Source organism: Arvicanthis niloticus, chromosome 7, assembly GCF_011762505.2.
Source record: "Arvicanthis niloticus isolate mArvNil1 chromosome 7, mArvNil1.pat.X, whole genome shotgun sequence".
Lineage (NCBI taxonomy): Eukaryota > Metazoa > Chordata > Mammalia > Rodentia > Muridae > Arvicanthis > Arvicanthis niloticus.
Window position 1 is genome coordinate 22,122,250 of NC_047664.1, and position 19,553 is coordinate 22,141,802.

Sequence of the window (19,553 nt, forward strand, 5' to 3'; positions counted from 1 at the left end):
GCTCTTAGCTGCGTGGCCACGCCCTTCACAGCAACTCAGGCCCCGCCCACCCCGCCCACCGCCCCACCCGCACGACGCAGGCCGCCCAGCCTGCAGCAGCCCCACACTGTTACACTGTCTCTGCAGAAGTGAGTCTTTGGCAGGCAGCTGTTACTTGCTCCTTTTCTTTGTCATTCAGAGAAAGACATGGAAGATGTGACTTGTGTTCTTTGTCCGGCCGGGTCTGTGCACTTCACCTCTGTTCTTTCAGCCAGCTATGGATTAAAAACTGGGAGTATCATCTTTCAGAGCAGAACTTTTTCCCCAGTAAATGAAATAAAACGCAAAATAAACAATCCTTTTGGTCCTGGTAAAGTTATTCAGTAAGATATGTTTCTTTTACTCCAAAATGTGCTTGAATACTGTCAATTATACAGACTCTAGTTGAGATTGCTAATAAATTATGAGCATGATTGCTTTATTTAAATGCATTTTGAGTACCTACTGTGTGTTAAAGTTAAGTTTTGAAAGTAATGAATAAATTAATTCATTTTTTTTCTTTTTTGAGAAAGAGTCTCAGTCAAGATTGGCTGTGTACCTTGAACTTGTAATCCCCCTGCCTCCAGCTCCCTAGTGCTGTGATTACAAGCATGTGTTACCATACCCTGCTTTATGTAGAAATAAAGACGGAGCCCAGGGTTTGGTGTATGTTAGAAAAACACTTTTTAACCACAGAGCCCTGTATTTGCATTTTTAATGGGTAGGATTTTAAAACATCTTGTTAAGGATAAATGAAAATCAACATTAATTTATATTCCCTAAACATATACCTCAAAATCAAGTAAGCAGGGGATCCTGGCTTTCTTGTTCCCATCAGCACAGTTTACTGGGGTTAATCAACACCTTTCAAAATGCTTCTTCGTTTACTCGTTCTGTTTACTCTTTCTGTTTTTGTTTTCGGTTTTGTTTTTCTGAGCCAGGGTGTCTCCTCGCTGGCCTGGAGCTCATCAGAAGGCCTGTGCTGGCAGTCTGTGAGCTCCAGGGACCCACCTATCTCCCCTCTCCAGGCAATGAGACTGCAAGCACCACAGGCCACTTATTGAAATGTGGGTTGGGGGGAGGGAGGGGAGGGGGTCGGAAAGGTGGCTCAGTGGTTAAGAGCCATCACTGCTCTTCCACGGAGTTCAGCTTCAAGCACTCACATCTAGCAGCTGACAACCGTCTATAAATCCAGTTCTACGGGTTCAAACACCTTCTGAACCCTGTGGGTACCCACCCACACACAGTGCATATAAACTCATGTAGGCACACACACACACACACACACACACACACAAAGTAAAGTCTGGACCACAAACGGAGACAGGCGGTGGTGGTGGTGGTGCACGACTTTAATCCCAGCATTCAGAAGCAGAGGGATCTCTGAGTCTGAGGCCAGCCTGGTCTACAGAGTGAGCTCCAGGACAGTTAGGGCTATACAGAGAAACTACAAAAGAAATTTAAAAATTAAAACAAAAAAGAACAAAAGTAGGGAGACACTGAGGGTCTGGATCTGAGTTTCTGCCATTAGCACACTCCTAAAATAAGAATAACCACAAATGTCTAGCTTGCCATGCTGGCTTGTTGTTTGGACTACGTATGAAAATCCAAGGACAAGTACTGTACCTTTAAAACTTTTAAAGGGCTATTGCAATATTTCTGACATTACCCAATTGCTCAGCACCTCATTTGCTTAAGTGCCCCCGGAAGAGAGCCAGAGCCTGGCCCTCCATGGTTCTGAAGTGAGTCCTATCGAATCCCAGGGCGATGCCAGGCTGCTGTTTACAGGAGGGAGGCTGCCAATTTCCACCAAGCCCAAGATGGCAATGGCCAGCCTCCCTGGGCTGCATGTGAGCAAGAATGGACACACGCACACTGAGTCATATTGAGGGACACTAAAACGATAAAACCTCTTGGTGTGTGTGCACCACACCTCTTATGTGTCACTGAGATGAAGCAAACTGGTCAAAACGCAACTTTCACTTTTGCTACTCAGAAGTACAGAGAACTGCCACACAGACTTCATCCTTTAATTAATCTTGGGGAAACTTCTTATAGCAGACATTCTAGCCACTACCTCCTCCAAGCTCTGCAAATACTCACTAACAAAAATTATGGACAAACTTCAAAGCACATATATATTTTGATCTAGTGATCACGTTTTAGAACAACTTCATTTGAAGAGTCACTATGGCTGCGTTTATATAAGATCCAGGAAGCAATCGCTCACACACTACTACACTCTAACCCAGGGAGAGATTTTGTTACATTTCTTACTATAAAGAAAAAACAAGGCTTATGAACATTCACCCATTCATGAAATTCCCTGACAGGAAGCAACTGATGATAACAGTTATAAGGTGAAAGGAAAAGGGCTGAGTCCATCGCTTCCTTCAAGTCACCCCACCACCACCACCACCACTTGTGGGGCAGCAATCTGATCAAGACCATGAAGCAGATGATGACCATGTAAGCATGACGTTTACAACCTGCGATGAGCCTGCTTCAGAGACTCACCTAAACCCCAATGCTGACACGCTGAAGAGACATGGGAATGCTATCGGTGCTAGGAACACACTTTCCTGTCCTCTAAGGCTATCTAAACAGAGGAGAAAGCACAGCTCAGCAACAAGGAAAACCCAAGGAGTCCGATGTTTTTGCTCTGGCTCTGGCTGACTGGAGTAAAACCCTGGCCAAACACTTAACTGAGATGAGCTTTATTTTCAGTATCTGAGAAATGGGAGTGCAAACAAAAAATGCTATTTTACAATTTGCAGACAAGCACAATAAAGAAGCTAACAGGTGGAAGTTTTATACGACATCACATGACAGGAGTCACAAACAGAAGCAGGCTGAGGTGCTGTCTGATACTGGCCAACTCCTCTGAATGCCAGGGAGGAAAATCTGCTAAATAAGTAGGAAGTGTTATTAACACTTCCTTCATTTTATAGTTAGATACAACAACAGTAGCACAAAAAAACAAGGCAGTATTTCAGGTTTGCCAGGGTCTAAGACTAGCCACTATTCTAAAAACCTCAAGGAACTTGATGGCTACCCGAGTTCCTCCCGAAGACGAACACCAGAGACTGAGGCCAAAACCTTCACAGAAATATACAGACATAATTTTAAAATGGCTGTGACCAGTTTCACAACTTCACATAGTAATGGACACCTGATTATACAAGTCATCAGTGACACAAAACTCATCCGACAGCACGGTATCAGAAGCATTGATAACACCATGAAAGAAACAATGACTACAGAGGACAGAGACTCATCTCCAGAAGCAGTACAAACCCCATGAAGTTGGTCTTATTTATTTACCTATTTAGACAGGAAAATCTTTTTTTTTTCTTTTAACAAGGTATTGACCCCAGGGCACTAAGCATGTTAGGCAAGGACTCTATCTATGAGCCATGTATCAGCCATTCATAGATTCTGTTTAAAGGAAACACATTTTTATATAAGGCAAAGCAGTCAACTTGACGTTGACAGCAATAGGCATGAAGAACAGTAACACAACACAACCAAACTATTGGAATCTCTCACTCATTCTATTATTTATTTATTTATTTATTTACACCCGATCTCATTCATTCTTAATAGTTCTGCTTCCCTAACTTAAATATGTTTAAAGGAGGGGACTCAGCATAGTGCCCACATGGGCATGAGAACAGAGTTTGATCCCCAGTAGTCACATAAAAAGCCAGTACAATGGCACATGCCTGAAATCCTAGAAGCACTGCTAGCCAGCCAGCCTGGCCGACATATAAACCCTGGTCAGTGAGAGACTCTGTCATGAAAAATAAAATGGAGAGAGACCATTAGGAAAGACACCTAGAATCATGCTCTGGCCTCTACATGTATGCACTCATACATGCACATGCATACACACACACACACACACACACACACCTGCTCTTACACAAATTCTTAAACTGGCTATTTGGACCTTTTGTTTCATTTATGTTTAGCAACAGACTAGGGACATCTGAAGCGCGAAAATTATAATCAGATTGACCAACTGTAGTTTCTGCTTGACACCCCACAGCTGAATTACCTCAGCATGTCAGACTATCACTTGTCATCTCTAAGCACGCTGCTCAGAAAGTCACAAGGCACTTATACTCCATGACAGCTACTTGTGGAGCACGAAGGATCCAGGAACAAGTGGCAGTCACACCCATAGGTGACTGCAGCCCTGAATCACTTCAACTTCAAAGACGTAGCTAATAAAAGACTTGGTTCCAGTTCAGTGGCTGACTGAACGGAGAACTCTTTACTCCAACCTTCTTCCTAGTCATAAAAGAACAAATATTCAAAGTGCATCTTATTTTGTACCTGAAGAGGTGAGACATTGCTAGCTGGAATGCCAACAATTCACAGTGAAAAACAATTTGAAAGGTTCCAAAGAGCAATACTTACAGCAGTGATGCCGATCACCGCAGAAATGACCGGCATGAGATTCAAGCGCAGTGCTGCAGGCCTGTGGGCCGAAAGGCCCAGCACTCTGTAAGCTGAGTCGGAAGAGCCGCCTGAGCCAACCTGAGCTACACGGTAAGACCCTGTCTCAGAAAACAAAAACAGCTTATTGAGGATGCAGCTCAACTCAGGCTTCCCTAGCATGCACGAAGTCCCAGGTTCAACTCCCAGCACTTTAATAAACTAAGCACAACAGTCCACACCTGTGATCCCACCCCTAGGGAGGTACAACAGGAGGAGGGTAGGAAGTTCAGGGGCATCCTCAGCTACATAGCAACCTTTAGACCAGCCTGGCATATCTGAGACCCTGTCTTTAATAAACTCTTTTCAAAAACCATATCCATACAAATAGCCAACACTGAAGTCAGAAACTATGTGAAATGATATAGTTAATGACATCAAACAAACACGGTGGCAGCGAGCACCTCTCCTCCAACATCCCAGCAAGGTCCTTTGTCCATCTCTGCTTCATCATCATGGACGGGCAGACAGTACTGTAGTTACACAGGAGAATGTCCTTGTTCTCAGGAGCTGCACTAAGAAACTGACTATAGAGTTGTCATGTCTGAACTTTCACTTAACACAAGGACGGCGTGAACCTGCAGAGAGAGTGGAGAGAGCAAGGCAGAAAGCAAACATGGCCGAAGGTTCATAACTGCCAAATCTAGGGAGACATGTAGATGTGTTTGCTGAATCAATCTTTCAGGTTTTCTCCATATTTGAAAAGTGTGGTTGTGGGTATAAAGATGGCACACACCGTAACCCCAGCACTCAGGAGGCTAGCCTGGTCTACATAGTGAGTTCCAGGCTAGCCAGGGCTATATAAAGAGACACTGTCTCATTTAAAAAAAAAAAAAAAAAAAAGGCTGGTGTGCAGGGAAACAGTGTTCGAGACAGCACTATAGAGCGTGTCCATGCATTCAAGTTACCTAGGGGTTTCCAAAAGTTCAAGGCCAGGGCCTCACTCAGGAGCTGTGCCCTGTGAAGGCTAATTCTGCACGTGTTCTGTTAACATGGCAGAAAGTGCTTGAGTTGTTAAGCCACAGCCCAACACTCTGACAGCCCAAATGCCGGAGTCAAAATTCTGATCATTTTTTCTTGATTCTTTTTAATCAACGAGAAGTTATCCATGTTTTTAAACTCAATATAGCCATTAAATGCAACAATAAAGAAACGTACCCAGAACACACAGTGAGTAACATGAGAACTGCTGCATTCTGTGCCCTTGCTTAGTGCGGGATGACTTTAGGCTCCATTCTTGTACCATAAACAAGCAAGCAAGCAAACAAACAAACAAATACAACAACAACAACAAACCTTGGAGTAGAAGAATGGGATGGACTCATTCTCCTTTAAACAAACCTAGAGCATCTACAGCCCAACATGCACAATTCAATTTAGGGAAATGAAAGGGGGATGGGATGATGTTTAAGAGACATTAAGCTATTTATCCCATGTATAAAAAGAACGGGGGCTTTGGTGATGGCTACCAGGATAAAGTGCTGGCTGTGTGCACGTGAGGACTTGAAATTCAGGTCCCCAGCACCCATAAAAGGCAGGCCCAGGCAGCATCTGTCTGGAACCCCAGTGCTGGAGGGCTGAAGTAGTGGACAGGGAGATCTGGGGGGAGGGGCTAACCAGACCATCTAACCATCTAGCATAGAAAGCAAGCTCAGTGAGAGAACCCTGTCTCAGAGAGGGGGAGGTGGGAAGGGAAGTATGAGAGGGAGAGAGGGAGAGTATGAGAGTATGAGGGGGAGAGGGAGAAAGGGGGAGAGATGGGGAGAGGGGGAGGGGAGGGAGAGAGAGAGGGAGAGGGAGGTCAACAACAGAGGTTACCCAGTGTAGAACTCTGGCCTCCACACACGAATGCATGGGCATGCGCACCCATACACACAAAGGCATACACCAAACAACCCCATTCACTCAACACATACTTTTTAAAAAAGATGGATTTACTTTACATTTATGAGTGTTTTGCCTGCATGTATGACTGTGCACCACATGCATGCCTGGTACCCACAGAAATCAGACGGGGGCATCGGACCCTTTAGAACTGGGGTTACAGACAGCTGCGAGTCTCCATATGAGTTCTGGGAACCCTAGTCCTCTGAAAGAGTAACCAATGCCCTCAACTGCTGAACCATCTCTCCAGCCTCCCACAGAATTCTGAGTATAAAAATAAAAAGAACAGAGAAGACTTACTAAAATTACATTCTTATCTCCGTGTCAAAGATGAATCACGATCAGCAAACCTGTAAGGAAAGGATTCCTGGGAGAACACATAACTTCCAGTCTCCAAATTCAAATTTGTGCAAATTATTTAAAGGTACTCCAGTGAGTCTTATACATGAAGAAAAGCTCCCCAAGGTCCGTGTAATACAGGAATATTCCTCCCTGCTTCTCCGTTCCATTTGTCTTTCTTATTTAAAATGTGTTTGTGTGGCAAGGTCTGAAACATGCATGACTAAAAGTTACGTAAGAGAAAAATGATTAAAAGTCACAAACTCAAAACATACTTCACAGACAGGTGTGGTTGTTCACACATGTTATCCAGCATGTGAGAAGCTAAGGAAGGCGGACACCTAGAATTCAGGGCCAGCCTGGGCTACACCAGCCTGGGCTACAGAGTAAGACCCTGTCTCCTCACTTGATCCTAGCCAAGAGTGAGAAGCAATGAGACCCTGTTGGGGAAAGGAAGAAACAAAACAAAGATTCTGATAATAGACATTGTCATAACAATGTACCTTACAACCTAAGTGACTTTAATTCAAAAAAAAGTTTTATTGATTATACATTAAGAACATGCTTTTAAAATACTGAATCTGGAAACGTTTATTTATTTTGATACAGGCTGTCTGCTGTCTTTCCTAGGTTGTTTTTCTAACTCATTCGTCCCATCTCAACCATTCAAGTAGCTTGGATTACACACACATACCACTATAGATTCAATTTGGAAAAGGCTTTCATGCTCACATGCTCCCTCCCTCCCTCCCTCCCTCCCTCCCCCCCCGCCCGCCCTCTCTCTTTCCCACTCCCTCGCCCTTTCCCCCCTTCCCTCCCTCTCTCTCCCTCCTTCCCTCCCTCTCTCTCTGTTTAGAGATGGATGGTGCTGAGGATCCAACCCAGGATTTCACACATGCTATAGGCAAATGCTCTACCACTGACCTACATGGTGGCTTGTTGTTTTTTTGTTTTTAGACAGTGTTTCATATAGTCCAGGCTAGTCTCAAACTCACTATGTAGCTGAGGATGACTTTGAACTCCTGATCCTTCTGCCTTCACTTCCTAAGTGCTGGGATTACAGGCATCAAACAACAACATGTTAGGCTACACTCTGGTACACTGTGCACACGCACACATACACACATATGTCCTTGAAATCATGTACAACAGATAATGCCATAACTATGTTAGATGGGCATTTCAATCAGATGTGAGACAATAAACTCTGCAGGAAAAGAAAACTCTTTATGGGTTTTCTTAAGTCTCCACGAAAGTGTCTAAATACTTTCATTAACAGATAAACTGTGAGATTTTGTACTTTTATCCCCAAATTTAAATCTAAGAGACAGGAATGCATTATATTATCCTATCTTAGACTTTGTTCCAAATAAAGAAACATATGTGATCTAAAAATAAAGAATGTTAACATTTCAAAATACTCGGAAAAAATTTCAACACAACCATAGTCACACAGTATTGTGTTTGAATTTAAATCCAAGGCTAGAACACTGCTGGGTAGAAGTGTTTGCCTAGTGTTCACAAGGCCTTAGGTCCAGTTTCCAGCACTAAATAATAACATTAAAAAAAAAAAAGGTAGTAGGCCTGTCTGCTAAATTTCAAAGCAAAATAATTTAGAAAGATTATTTATAAATTATAGCAACATAGACTTCTTAAGTTAGTCAAATTAGGCGTAGGTATACCCACCTGGCAGACAGGGCTATTCTAGGCAAACTGAGGAGAAGGTATCTTTAGTCGCTGCTGAAGGGCTGCCTGTTCGTCCTTCCTCAGGGAACTCCCTGGTCTACAGCACTGATGTTTCAAGGGTTCCCAGCAGTGGGCTTTTTATGTATTTACTTTTGACTCAGGAACCTAAAATATACCCAAATTGTGTCTATAAACTCTGTTCACAGGTGCGATTTCTGCTCCCCTTGGGGACAGTGAGGCCTGCTCCATTTTTCAGTGCTTCTCTACCGAGTCTGTGCAGTTGCTGCAGAAGAGACTAGTCTTTGTACAAGACACAAAAGCCTCTAGCCAATGTTACTTAAAGGAAGGATGGATCCCCAAGAAGGTCACCCAGAATTTCCAGAGGGCAGGTCCATTTGATCTAGGACTTGCGTTACTGCCGCAGCACACACCAACCACACTTTGCATTATGCTACATTCCATATGGCTCAACATAAAGGACTGATTTCTTTGCAGGGATCTCTTGTCTCTAGAGGACTGTAGGCATCGCTGGGAAGATGCTGTGTCTTACTATACTCCCAAGAACCTAGGACCTGTATTAAATATTTATAAATACGAAACAATAACTCATGATGGTCACTACGCGTAATGCTACTTTATAAAACATAGGTATATTCACTTTGCTATTCAAGATGGAACTAATAGTTTCATTTGTGCAGAAAATTACAAAACTGCAGTCACTGAGACAAAACCTTAGCTCCCACTGTAAGCAGGCAAAGCAAACTCAAGGTTTTCTTGTTAATTGTTTAATATCGACACTCACTGTAACCTTTTTTTTTAAAGGCTCGGTCACAAAGGAAACAAAAGGACAGGAGAAAACAACTTAAAAAGTCCAATAAAAATCTAGGAAACATTACAGACCATGGTCATCATAAAGTTTTCCAGGGTTAATAAATAAGAAAGAGTCATGATTTCTGGAAGAAACTGACATCATTATGTTCTGATGTCTCAACTCAAATTCAAATATAAATTGTTTACTCAAATTAATTTTGTAGTCAGAATTGGGATTCCCTTTATACAAAATCAAAGGACATAACATGCACATTAAGATTCTTTCCTGTTGGGGGGGGGGGGGAGGATGGGGAAAGGGGATGCCATCTGAAGTGTAAATAAAATATCTAATAAAAAAAATTAAAAAATTAAAAAAAAAAGAAAAAAAAAAGATTCTTTCCTGTTATCATTTTATCAGTGTACAGTCATTAATTGTGGCTGCTACCAACCTCTGCTGTGCCTTTCTTCCCTACACTGTCTAGCTGTCCACATTAAGGACTCCAGAATACAGTGTGTCGAATTTTATTTGAATTAAATAAAATGTACAACAGGGCCTGGAAAGATGGCTCAGCAGTTAAGAGCACTGGTTGCTCTTCCAGAGGACCTGTGTTCAATTCCCAGCACTGACAGGGTGGCTCATAACCATTTATAACTCCAACTCCAAAGGACTGATACTTTCTTCTGGCTTTCCCAGGCACCAGGCATACAAACTGTACACAGATGTACATGCAGACAAAATACCTATACACATTAAGTTAAATTAAAGATAAATTAAATTTAAATTTAAAAATAGCAACAGACTGCTTTCTAAATCAGAGGGGAGAGCCACGCAGTCTTGCTGGAGCACATCTACGATTCCTGCATTCACTGAGAAAGTTGACACAGCAGGATCAGGAGTCCCAGGTCAGCCTGACTAGGAGCAAGTTCAAGGCCAGCTTGAGCAACATAACGTGTTGGAGACCCTGTCTCAAAAGATTTATTTAATGGGACTTAAGGACTTCTGACTTGTGATGCCTGAATAACATCAAAAAGTCTGAGAAACCAGTAAATATTCCTACCAAGTCAAAGACTGTGGTCCTTGGGAATTTTTTTTTTTTTTTTTTCTTACAAGGTTTTATGGACATACTACTTTGAAACACATTTTTGGGTCTGGAGGTGTAGCTCAGTGGTATGCTTATAAGCTGATTTTCAACATCACAAAGAAAGAAAAAAAAACATTCATTTTTATGCTGATTTTTCTAGGTAAAAGAAGCTTTAAAATCTAAACAACAGTTAACTCAAAGGGGACATTTCATTTGAATTAAAGCCAACAAAGACAGTAATGCTGAGGTGACTTCAGCCGAGACATTAATCATGCAACAATGTGAGTCTGGACAACTTCACTGTGACTGAGGTCTGATGTCCCAACATGATTTCAAGACTTTAAAAACAAAACAAAAGAAGCTATTGCTCCCCGTGCTGTGCCGTGACTTTCTCAGGAAAGTCGTCCTCAATGTGGTTGGGGCAGTCACCACACACAAAAGAAAGCTTCTTATAAACTCACCAATCACTTGGCATGGAGCAAAACAAAGCTCCATGTCTGAAATAATTTACAGTCACATCAACAGAAAAAAAAGGCTGTAGCATCCCCACTCCAGCCCCCCCCCCCAAAAAAAGATTAACAGAAAAATCAGTAAATGATAAACATGCTAACTCTTTTGTTGTTGTTGTTGTTTTGTTGTTGCTGCTTCTCTCACGTACTTTGAGCTGTGTCTTAGGTTTACAGTGTGGTCTTTAAATATACACAGGTAAGATGACCAATGCTCATCTTCTCATAAAACAAAGAAAATCTTTCTATAGAAAAGGCAGTCTAAAATGAATGAAAGCTTCAGCTCTCTGTGTTCTGCACTGGCAAATGCAGAGAGCCAAAGGAAAAATTACTATGGTCAAGAAAAAGAACTCAGAAAGATTTCACAAGCACATGCATAATGCACACACACACACACAAATGAGTACAAACTCATTCAGAAATAGTAAGAAAATTGAAAACAACTTTTCAACAAAGACTTGTGGGAAACAATACTTAAAAGGTAGGATATTTTGATTATTTAATATATTAAAAGTAAACATTTGGTGTTAAAGGCTTACTCACACAAATCATCCTAAAAATATGGACTTTAAATTCAAAGGCACAGAAGGGATGAAGTTGTTGTTTCAGTCCAGTGGCTACTGAACAAATAGGTAAGTCGTTGGGTGTTTTGTTTTTTCTAAGTTGATTCCTGGGGCAGGCTGGAGAGATGGCTCAGCAGTTAAGAATAAATTAAGTTACCAGCACCATGTCAGGAGGTTCATAACTGCCTGAAACTCCAGCTCCAGGCGATCCCAAGCTTCTAGCCTCACGTGTGCACACACCTGAAGTAACACATGCATGTAATTAAAGATAAACTGTAGAACAAAAAGAGTTGCTTCTTTTGTTGGGGACGGGGGCTGCAGCTCAGTGGCAGAGCCTGTGTTGAATGCACAGTTCAGTCCCAGAAGTCAGAAAAACATTTCTGCTTAGGAAACTCACATTTCCCAAATAGTACTCACTATCCTCAATAATGATTAGACCCAGTAACATTTCTGTGTAGGACTCACTTGTTTAAACAGGTCTTACTCTGTGTCCACTAACACTTCACGTTCACATTGAAAGTTAAACAATATCATAAGGCTGTGATAACTGCTAATAATTAGAGAAAAAGTTAGGCTGAACTCTGACGAATTTATATAACAGGCAAACTCTAAGCCTACTTTTTGGGACAGAATCTCCTGAGGCCTACACTGACCTTGAACACACCAGGTAGCTGAAATTCCTGATCCTCCTTCCTCTACTTGCCAAGTGCGTGGTCTGAAGGCATGTGCCACCAGGCCTAGCTATCGTCTAAGTTTTTTTTTTTAACCACTAAAACCACTAAAAATTTTTTTTTTTATATTTGTTTGTTTCTTTGACACCGGATTTCTCTGGTAGCCCTAGCTATCCTGGAACTCACTCTGTATAGACCAGCCTAGCCTCAAACTCAGAGATCCACCTGCCTCTGCTTCCTAAGTTCCTGGTTTACCCTCTAATTTTCAAAGGCTCTTAAATCCTATACTCCTGCAATCCCAATACTTGGAAGAAGGTGGCAGGAGGATCAAGAGTTCGAGGCCAAGCTGGACCACGAGACCCAGTCTTAAAACAAAACAAAACAAAAAAAAACCTACAACAAAAAAAAATAGGGCGGCCTTTCTGTACACGCCTTTGTCCATCTCCCTAAATAAAAGGAACTAAATGGGATAAAGTAAATCCTTCAAGCCACTCTACTCTGAAGTATGTATATCCCACTGCATTCAAATGGTACAATATAAGTGACTAAAAAAGAGGGTCCCAAAGGCAACTGTGTCCTTTGAAAGGGAATAATGCATGAATCTTTCTTTGACTTTCTTTCTTAAGTTTTTCTCTGCTTTTGTCTGTTTTGACAAGAAATCTTAAGCCTGACTGTGTATGTATGTGTGTGTGTGTGTGTGTGGATAATTTATTTTATTTTATTTTATTTTATTTTATGTTTATTTAGTCTTTTACCTGAATGTAGGTTTGTGTGAGAGTGTCAGAAGCCCTGGAACTGCAGTTATAGACAGGTGTGAGCTGCCATGTGGGTGCTGAGAACTGAACCCCAGCTCCTCTGGAAGAGCACTCAGCACTCTTAACTGTGGAGCCATCTTTCCTCTCCAAGCCTAGGTCTACAGTTACAATTTTTTTGTTTGTTTGCTTTTCTTTTTTTTTTGGGGGGGGGGGGGGTGAGGAGTCATATTAGGGATCAAACTGGGCTCCATACTTTTTTTTTTTAAGATTTATTTTTTATTTTATGTGTCTGTTTTGCTTGCATGTTTGCCTGTGTGCCTACGTGAACAAGGCCAGAAGAAGACTATGGATCCCTGAGAACTGGACATATAGATAGTTGTGAGCCATCTTCTCAGTGCTGGGAATTAAACACAGGTCCTCTAGAAGAGCAGCCAATGTTCTTAATCACGGAGCCATCTCTCCAACCCTTAAAAACATATTTTAAGGCAGGCAGGGTGGCATATGCCTTTAGTCTCAGCACTTGAGAGGCAGATTGATCTCTGATTTGATGCCAGCCTGGTTTACAGAAAGAAGCCCATCTCAAAAAGAAACAAAACAATATTTCAAAGCCAGCAACAGTGACCCATGCTTGTAATCAGAGCATGTTAAAGAATAAGACAAGAAGAACTGCCAGTAGCTCAAGACAGGTGTGGTCTACAGTGTGAGTACCAGGCCATCCAAGGCTACACAAAACAGTAAAAGAAAAAGTACATAAACAGCAAGATGTGGCTACACGGCCATGATCCAAACACTCAGAAGGCCAAAGCAGGAGGACCACAGGTCTCAGCGCTGACTGGCCTACACATGAAAACTGCTTCTGTCTTTAAAAGAAGGACATTTTTCTAAAATTTTATTATTTTAGCCAATGAAAATGCAATATGGTAACTAAACCAGGAAGCATGATTTTATTAAAGGATTGTATACACAGACTTACCTGGATACAGGAGATACCTCATGAGTTTATACCTCAAGAAGGTTTTACAATGTTATAAAACTTAGTCATACTCCTGATTTTGTAAATGAAGATCCTTCTTTTAACTCATGCATTTTATAACTTCAGAGGGCTCAGTAACCAAGCTACATTGTATTGACAAGTGAAATAACAAGTTTCTATAAACGATGCAGATGCAGACAGTGGCCCGTCCAGTTTGTTTGTTCTAAAGTAACAGATTTCCCAATTGTGTAACACTTATGAAAATGTGGGAAAGTCTGAAAATTGTTTCATTTACTGATTCCACATACCTACCACACATTTACTGTAGCTACTTCAGCAGCTAATTATTATTACGACTGTTCAAGAGAAAGAGTCTTATTCCTGAATGGGAAACAGAAGCAAAGTTTCAGTCCTTGAGGAAGTGACGCCAAGTAAGACTCATGAATTCTCTTTATTAATTCTGAAGCAGGGAATTATATCTGATCACCATTTGAGACATTCAAAATCTAATTTGTATGGTTCACATTAATGAAGAATAGCATTCAACTTGGCAATAGAAAGCTTATAAGTCAGAAAAGGCTATGATTAAAACCTGGACATGTCAGGTAACAAAGGAAGATATCAGATGTGCCTTTTCAGAGTACTCTAATTTAGTTTTCAAAATAAAAACCATTAGTAAAAAAGATATTATAAATTTTATTTACTCTCTAAGTACTAAAATAATAAAAAAAAAAAAAATTACCCCCATCCCCCCGTGCTAGGATTAAAGATGTGAGCCACCATACTGGACAAATAAAAAATAAAAATAAAAAAGTTACAGTATTCTCTACTGTATCAGACTTAAAAGGTACATGCAACTATTCATAAATAATTTGAAAAACCTGTTTAATTACCTGTACATGGTTATTCACTCCCTTATATGCCAGGTGCTTTGCTAGGCACTAGGCAATGGACTCCGGGATGAAATGCTACTGTTACCTTTACAAATCTTTCTGTTTAGTGAAGGAGAAAACCACAGGCAACGACAATCATGTCATTTCTGTAACAATTTTGTAATTGAGGCAGGCACATGATACTACGCAAATTTAAATGAAAGAAAGCCAAAAATGGTGTCTTGCACTTGTGATCCTAGCACTCGGGAGGCTAAGCACGTTTGAATCTAGCTTGCCTGGACCAGAATGAGAGCTTATCTCAAAAAGAATAACAAAGTGACAGAGTGTAGACAACTCAACTCATCCAATAAACTAAAGCCATTTTTCAAAAACAATGTCACAGTACAGTCCCTGTTAGCCCTTAAATTCTGATCATTTGTCCTCAGTTTCCTGAGTGCCAAGGTTACAGGTGTATACAGTTATGTCTTGAACAATGACTGAATTTCCTTCCTTCCTGTGTATGTGTCTGCATGTGCCCCCGTGCAGGTGAGCAAGAACATGTATGTGCACACATGCAGAAATCAGAGAGACAACCTCAAGTATCATTGCTTAGGCACTATCTACTTTGTTTTTGAGATTATGCCTCCCACTGGGCTGGAACTTGCCAAGTAGTCAAAGCTGGCTGCCAGAGAACAGCAGCCTGTTGCTGCTTCTGCAGAACTATGATTGCAGGAATCCTCCTGTCTCTACCTCCCGATTAATGGCCGACAGGTGTGCACCACCACATCTGGCTTCTAATAATAGAATTTCTTTAAAGTTTCATATAAACATCAGGAATATTTATTTTAAAAGGTCTTCTTTTATTAACAGCAATGATTATTGTCTTCATAAAAAATATACTCCTGAGGCTAAGAATACAGATCAGTGGTGGACCACTTACTTTTACATAGGCAAGGTCCTAGGTTTGATTCCCTAGTGCAATAAGGAAAACAAACAACACATTTCTTTTTAAAAAGTCACCTGTATAGAAGAGACAAAAAGTGGGCTAACCTCGGGAAGACATAGCAAACACTCCAGCATCTCTGCACATATTAAGTTATCTGTTTCCATCAAAACAACACAGAGTAGGTACTGCTACTGTCTCGTTTTAGAGATGAAATAACTGACAGTCACTTGGCCAAGGACACCCATATGGCAAAAGAAAATACGGAGACTTGAACCTTCAAGACCTGATTTGAGAACCCTCTCTTTTCATTTTGTTTTGGTTTTAGTTTGTTTGTTTGTTTGGTTGTTTGTTTGGTTGGTTGGTTGGTTGCTTGGTTGCTTGGTTGGTTTTTGAGGGGAAAAAAAAAGTTCCCCTGTGGCCTACATCTCCTGGGCTCAGGTCATCTTCCTGCCTCAGCCTCCCTGGTCCCGGAGCTGCACTCTGTTCCCTCTGTGTATGGTATTCGAATGCTTATGAGTATTCATGTATCTTTGCAGGTGCACATGCACGTGCAGGGAGGTCAAAGGCTGACATCAGTGTCTGCTACACATTCTTCCTCCATCTTTTATTGAGATGGGGTCTCTTGCTTGAACCCAGCGCTTGCCAATTTGGCTAGTCTAACTAGCCAGTTTGCCTGAAGAGTCCTTGTCTCCACCCTACCCACCATCCCACCCCCAGTGCTGGGATTACAGGAAGGCTGCCACATTTTTGTGGGTACTGAGAATCTGAACTCAGAAAATGGACAACCAACTGAGCAATCTCTTGAGACCCTGGGACTTCACTCTAAAATTCTACATAGACACCTGTCTTCCAGTGATGATGATGATGTCTACGGCAGGTATTCTATTAATCCTTGGGGGAGGGGAGGGCTTTTAAAGAGGAGTCTTTCTGGAGAAACAACTGGAGAAAACCACTACAGTCCAGATTATTTTAAATTTGTCCAAGGTCACAGAGCCAGTGAAGGAGAGATACTGGCAAAATTCAAATCCAGACAGCAGGATGCCCTATGCTATGAGGCTTCATCCTCATGAAAAAAAAAAAAAAAAGTCACATGGCAAGTTCATTAAACAATTCAAAAAGGCTCTGTGAAGTCTTTCTGAAAAAAACACTGAAATGTCTTAAAGCTGGTGACAAGCACTTCTTTAAAGCAGCATTTACATGTAAGTCGCTTTTAAACTTCACCACTTTGGACTGATCATAACCACATTTCTGCTCTTTAAAAAGAAATCTTTCTGTAGCAACTTGGCAGATTTCAGTACAAGAACAGTCTATTCTTTAAAATTAAATTTAGTAACAACTTATTCTGGTTAGTCTGAGAGAGAAGTAGAAAATGATCTACTAAGCGGTCTTTGCTGTACCTTAATATTTCAAAATATGTTTGGTTTGGCCTAATTTAAATCTTGTGGACAAGTAGTGCAGGACTCGATTTCAAGAGGGTAATATCAACTGAAAACCGAAGTCTAAACAGCACCCTCAGAAGCCAAATCGGAGGAACCATTTCTTATCATTCTTTCACCTTAAAATAAATATTAAAGATCCATACAGTCAGACCCTCCTGAAGCAGGTAAGGGTGGGTATTTGTAATCTGGAAGGACTTACGATGGAAAAACCAAATTAAAAACTGAAGAGGTTCTGTAGAATAACGTTGCTTAAAGAGTAGTCAAGAACAAAAAAAGATATAAACCCAGAGAAACAACCTCTAAACTGCTTCTCTATACATAAAGCTCTACACTGCATCCAATGGCAGAGAAAGACAAAATTCTGCGTTGCAATGCCTCCCTAGAGCAAAGGAAAAGCCAAGTAGACATATCATGCTGGATCCTCATCTTACCTGCTCTCTTCCAACAGGTTTAGACTTCATAATCTTTAATACTGAATTCACAGTTTTCAGAAGAAAACCCATAAAATTGCTTCAAAATAAAAGCGCTAAGTAAAGCCACCAGGCAACCAGTATTCTCCTCTATCACCACGCATTCAAATTACAAACACCTTTTGCTTTGCCTTTATTGAATGAAAGTTAACTTCATTTAGAGGAAAATGTGCCCCCATTAGGCATTTTACACTTTCTGCAGGGCACTCAGTCTATCAGATCGCATCACAGACTATTACTGCTCACTTAGGCATTCAAAAGACAGAGAGCATGCCAGCACCAATTATTTTACAGGCGGCATAATGCCCCGCTGGTGGAAGTCTGGCAATACCTACACGTACAGCAAGACAGGAGAAGGGTGTCAAGGGCGGGGGGGGGGGGGGGGTGGTGTTGGAAGGGGGAGCGAGAGAGGGAAGGAGGGAGTCGCCTCCTCATATCCACGCCGGACCGGGAACCTCCAGCCACAACCTGATCCCTGCCCTTCCCAAAAGTGGCCTGGCCATAACATTTTTTTTTTCAGACCTCCCCACCCAAAACCCCGCTCCGTACTCACCTTCCGCGAAGAAGTGGGCGCCGGGTCCAGCCCCCGGGCGGGTCGTACGGCCGCGGGGAGAGGACGTCGGTCGGTGCGTCCCTCGGTGCGGGACGGGGATCCCGACGAGTGGGAGCGCGGAGGAGCCGGAGGGGGAGCGGGGTGGGGGCGCCCGCTCCTACGGAGCCGGCTGATCCTCCACCGCTGCCCCGCGGAGGAAAGCCGACCGAGGAATGGACTGACTGTCGGGGAAACGGCGGGGACGGGCGAGACGGGCTAAAGGGGCGAGACCGCGCGCGGACTGGACGGAAGACGGCAAGAAGCGGCTCGGGGTCTAGCCCATGCCGTGGCGGCCTGGGGGCAGAGGCTGGCTGAGGGGAAGTAGCCGAGGCTGGCGAGATGCGGGAGGAGGGCGCACCGGGAGGAGTACAGCCAGCCAGCCATGGATAGCGGGGCGCCGAGAGCAGGGGCGGCCGGCGGCGGGGAGCACCGCCCGCTCGGCTCGCTCAAGACATTTAATTGGATTGATAGGTTGTGCAGTGACTCACAGACTTTAAAGAGTCCTAGGGCAGTCCCCGCCCAGCTGGACTGGGAAGGAGCGGCGGGGCGGGCGGGGTAGGGAGCCGGGGAGAGCCGCGAGGGAGGAGGCGGCGGGGCGGGAGCGCGGCGAGGATGCCCAATGGTAGGACGTGCCGCTGTGACGGGCGTGATTATAGACCAATGGTGGTGGGGCTCGCTAGGTGGCTGGCTTCGCCCCTGGCCCAATGAGTCTTCTAAGGACACTGTCGCGCACCGGGAGGGGGAAGTGGTGGGGGTGGGGAGAGGTGGGTGGACGTTGAGCAGGGGGAGGAGAAAAGGAGCCGCGGGAGACCCGCGGAGTCACTCTGCCCTCCTCGTTCCAGAAGTGCGCTTTCCGCCAATCCGAGCGCCACCTGGGGGTGATGGACGCAGGCCTGTGGCCAATGAGGAGGAGAGGCTGGCGGTGAGGCGCGGGCGGGCCCGCGCTCTGACTCCCTCCTCCCGCGTGGTCCTTCAGCCCGCCCGGCCCGGGTCGGTCACGCAAGTAACCGTGTGAGAGCCGGGCCGCGGGGCGGGGCGGGGCGGGGTGGGGCGGGGCACCGCAGTTGGCAGCGTAACCCCGGACCGGCTGGAGGGGCACGCGGGAGGGCCCCTTGCGAACCCTGCCCGCGGACCTGCCCGCCAAGCCCACTCTCAGGGCGGTTGGATTCGGAGTGGATCCGATCCAAACTTGATCCGTGTCCATGTAGCGTCCACTCCTGAAACAGTCCCGGTGGACACGTGCTCTGGGATTTGAGGAGCCAACGACGCAAGGCGTGGCAATCACTTTAGCCCGGGATTTGCCCGTTTTGTGGGGAAGTCGCCTAGGGTGTGGACAGGTTGAAACAGCTCCTCAGAACACATGTTCTTTTATTGGTTTCTGGAAAAGGCACTTCTTAAGCTGGTGTGAACGACTCTGCTCAGGCTTTGCAGTACGCGTGTGTAC

General features: G+C 43.5%; 1 protein-coding gene across 5 annotated transcripts in view; it reads right to left on the reverse strand.

The window, feature by feature from the left end:
• Sertad2 (SERTA domain containing 2) overlaps positions 1 to 18,684 on the reverse strand; it is a 102,875-nt gene extending 84,191 nt beyond the window's left edge. Inside the window, exons 1-3 of one of the 5 annotated variants that reach the window (XM_076938075.1) lie at positions 18,071 to 18,170; positions 6,706 to 6,755; positions 4,444 to 5,099 (exon numbers count right to left, since the gene is read on the reverse strand). The gene's annotated coding sequence lies outside the window, so the exon portion shown is untranslated. Of the gene's footprint in view, positions 1 to 4,443; positions 6,193 to 6,705; positions 6,756 to 18,070 lie in introns of those variants that run through there. The other 4 variants (XM_076938076.1, XM_076938077.1, XM_034508692.2 and 1 more) reach the window with 4 other exon arrangements.
• Between the last annotated feature and the right edge of the window lie 869 nt (positions 18,685 to 19,553).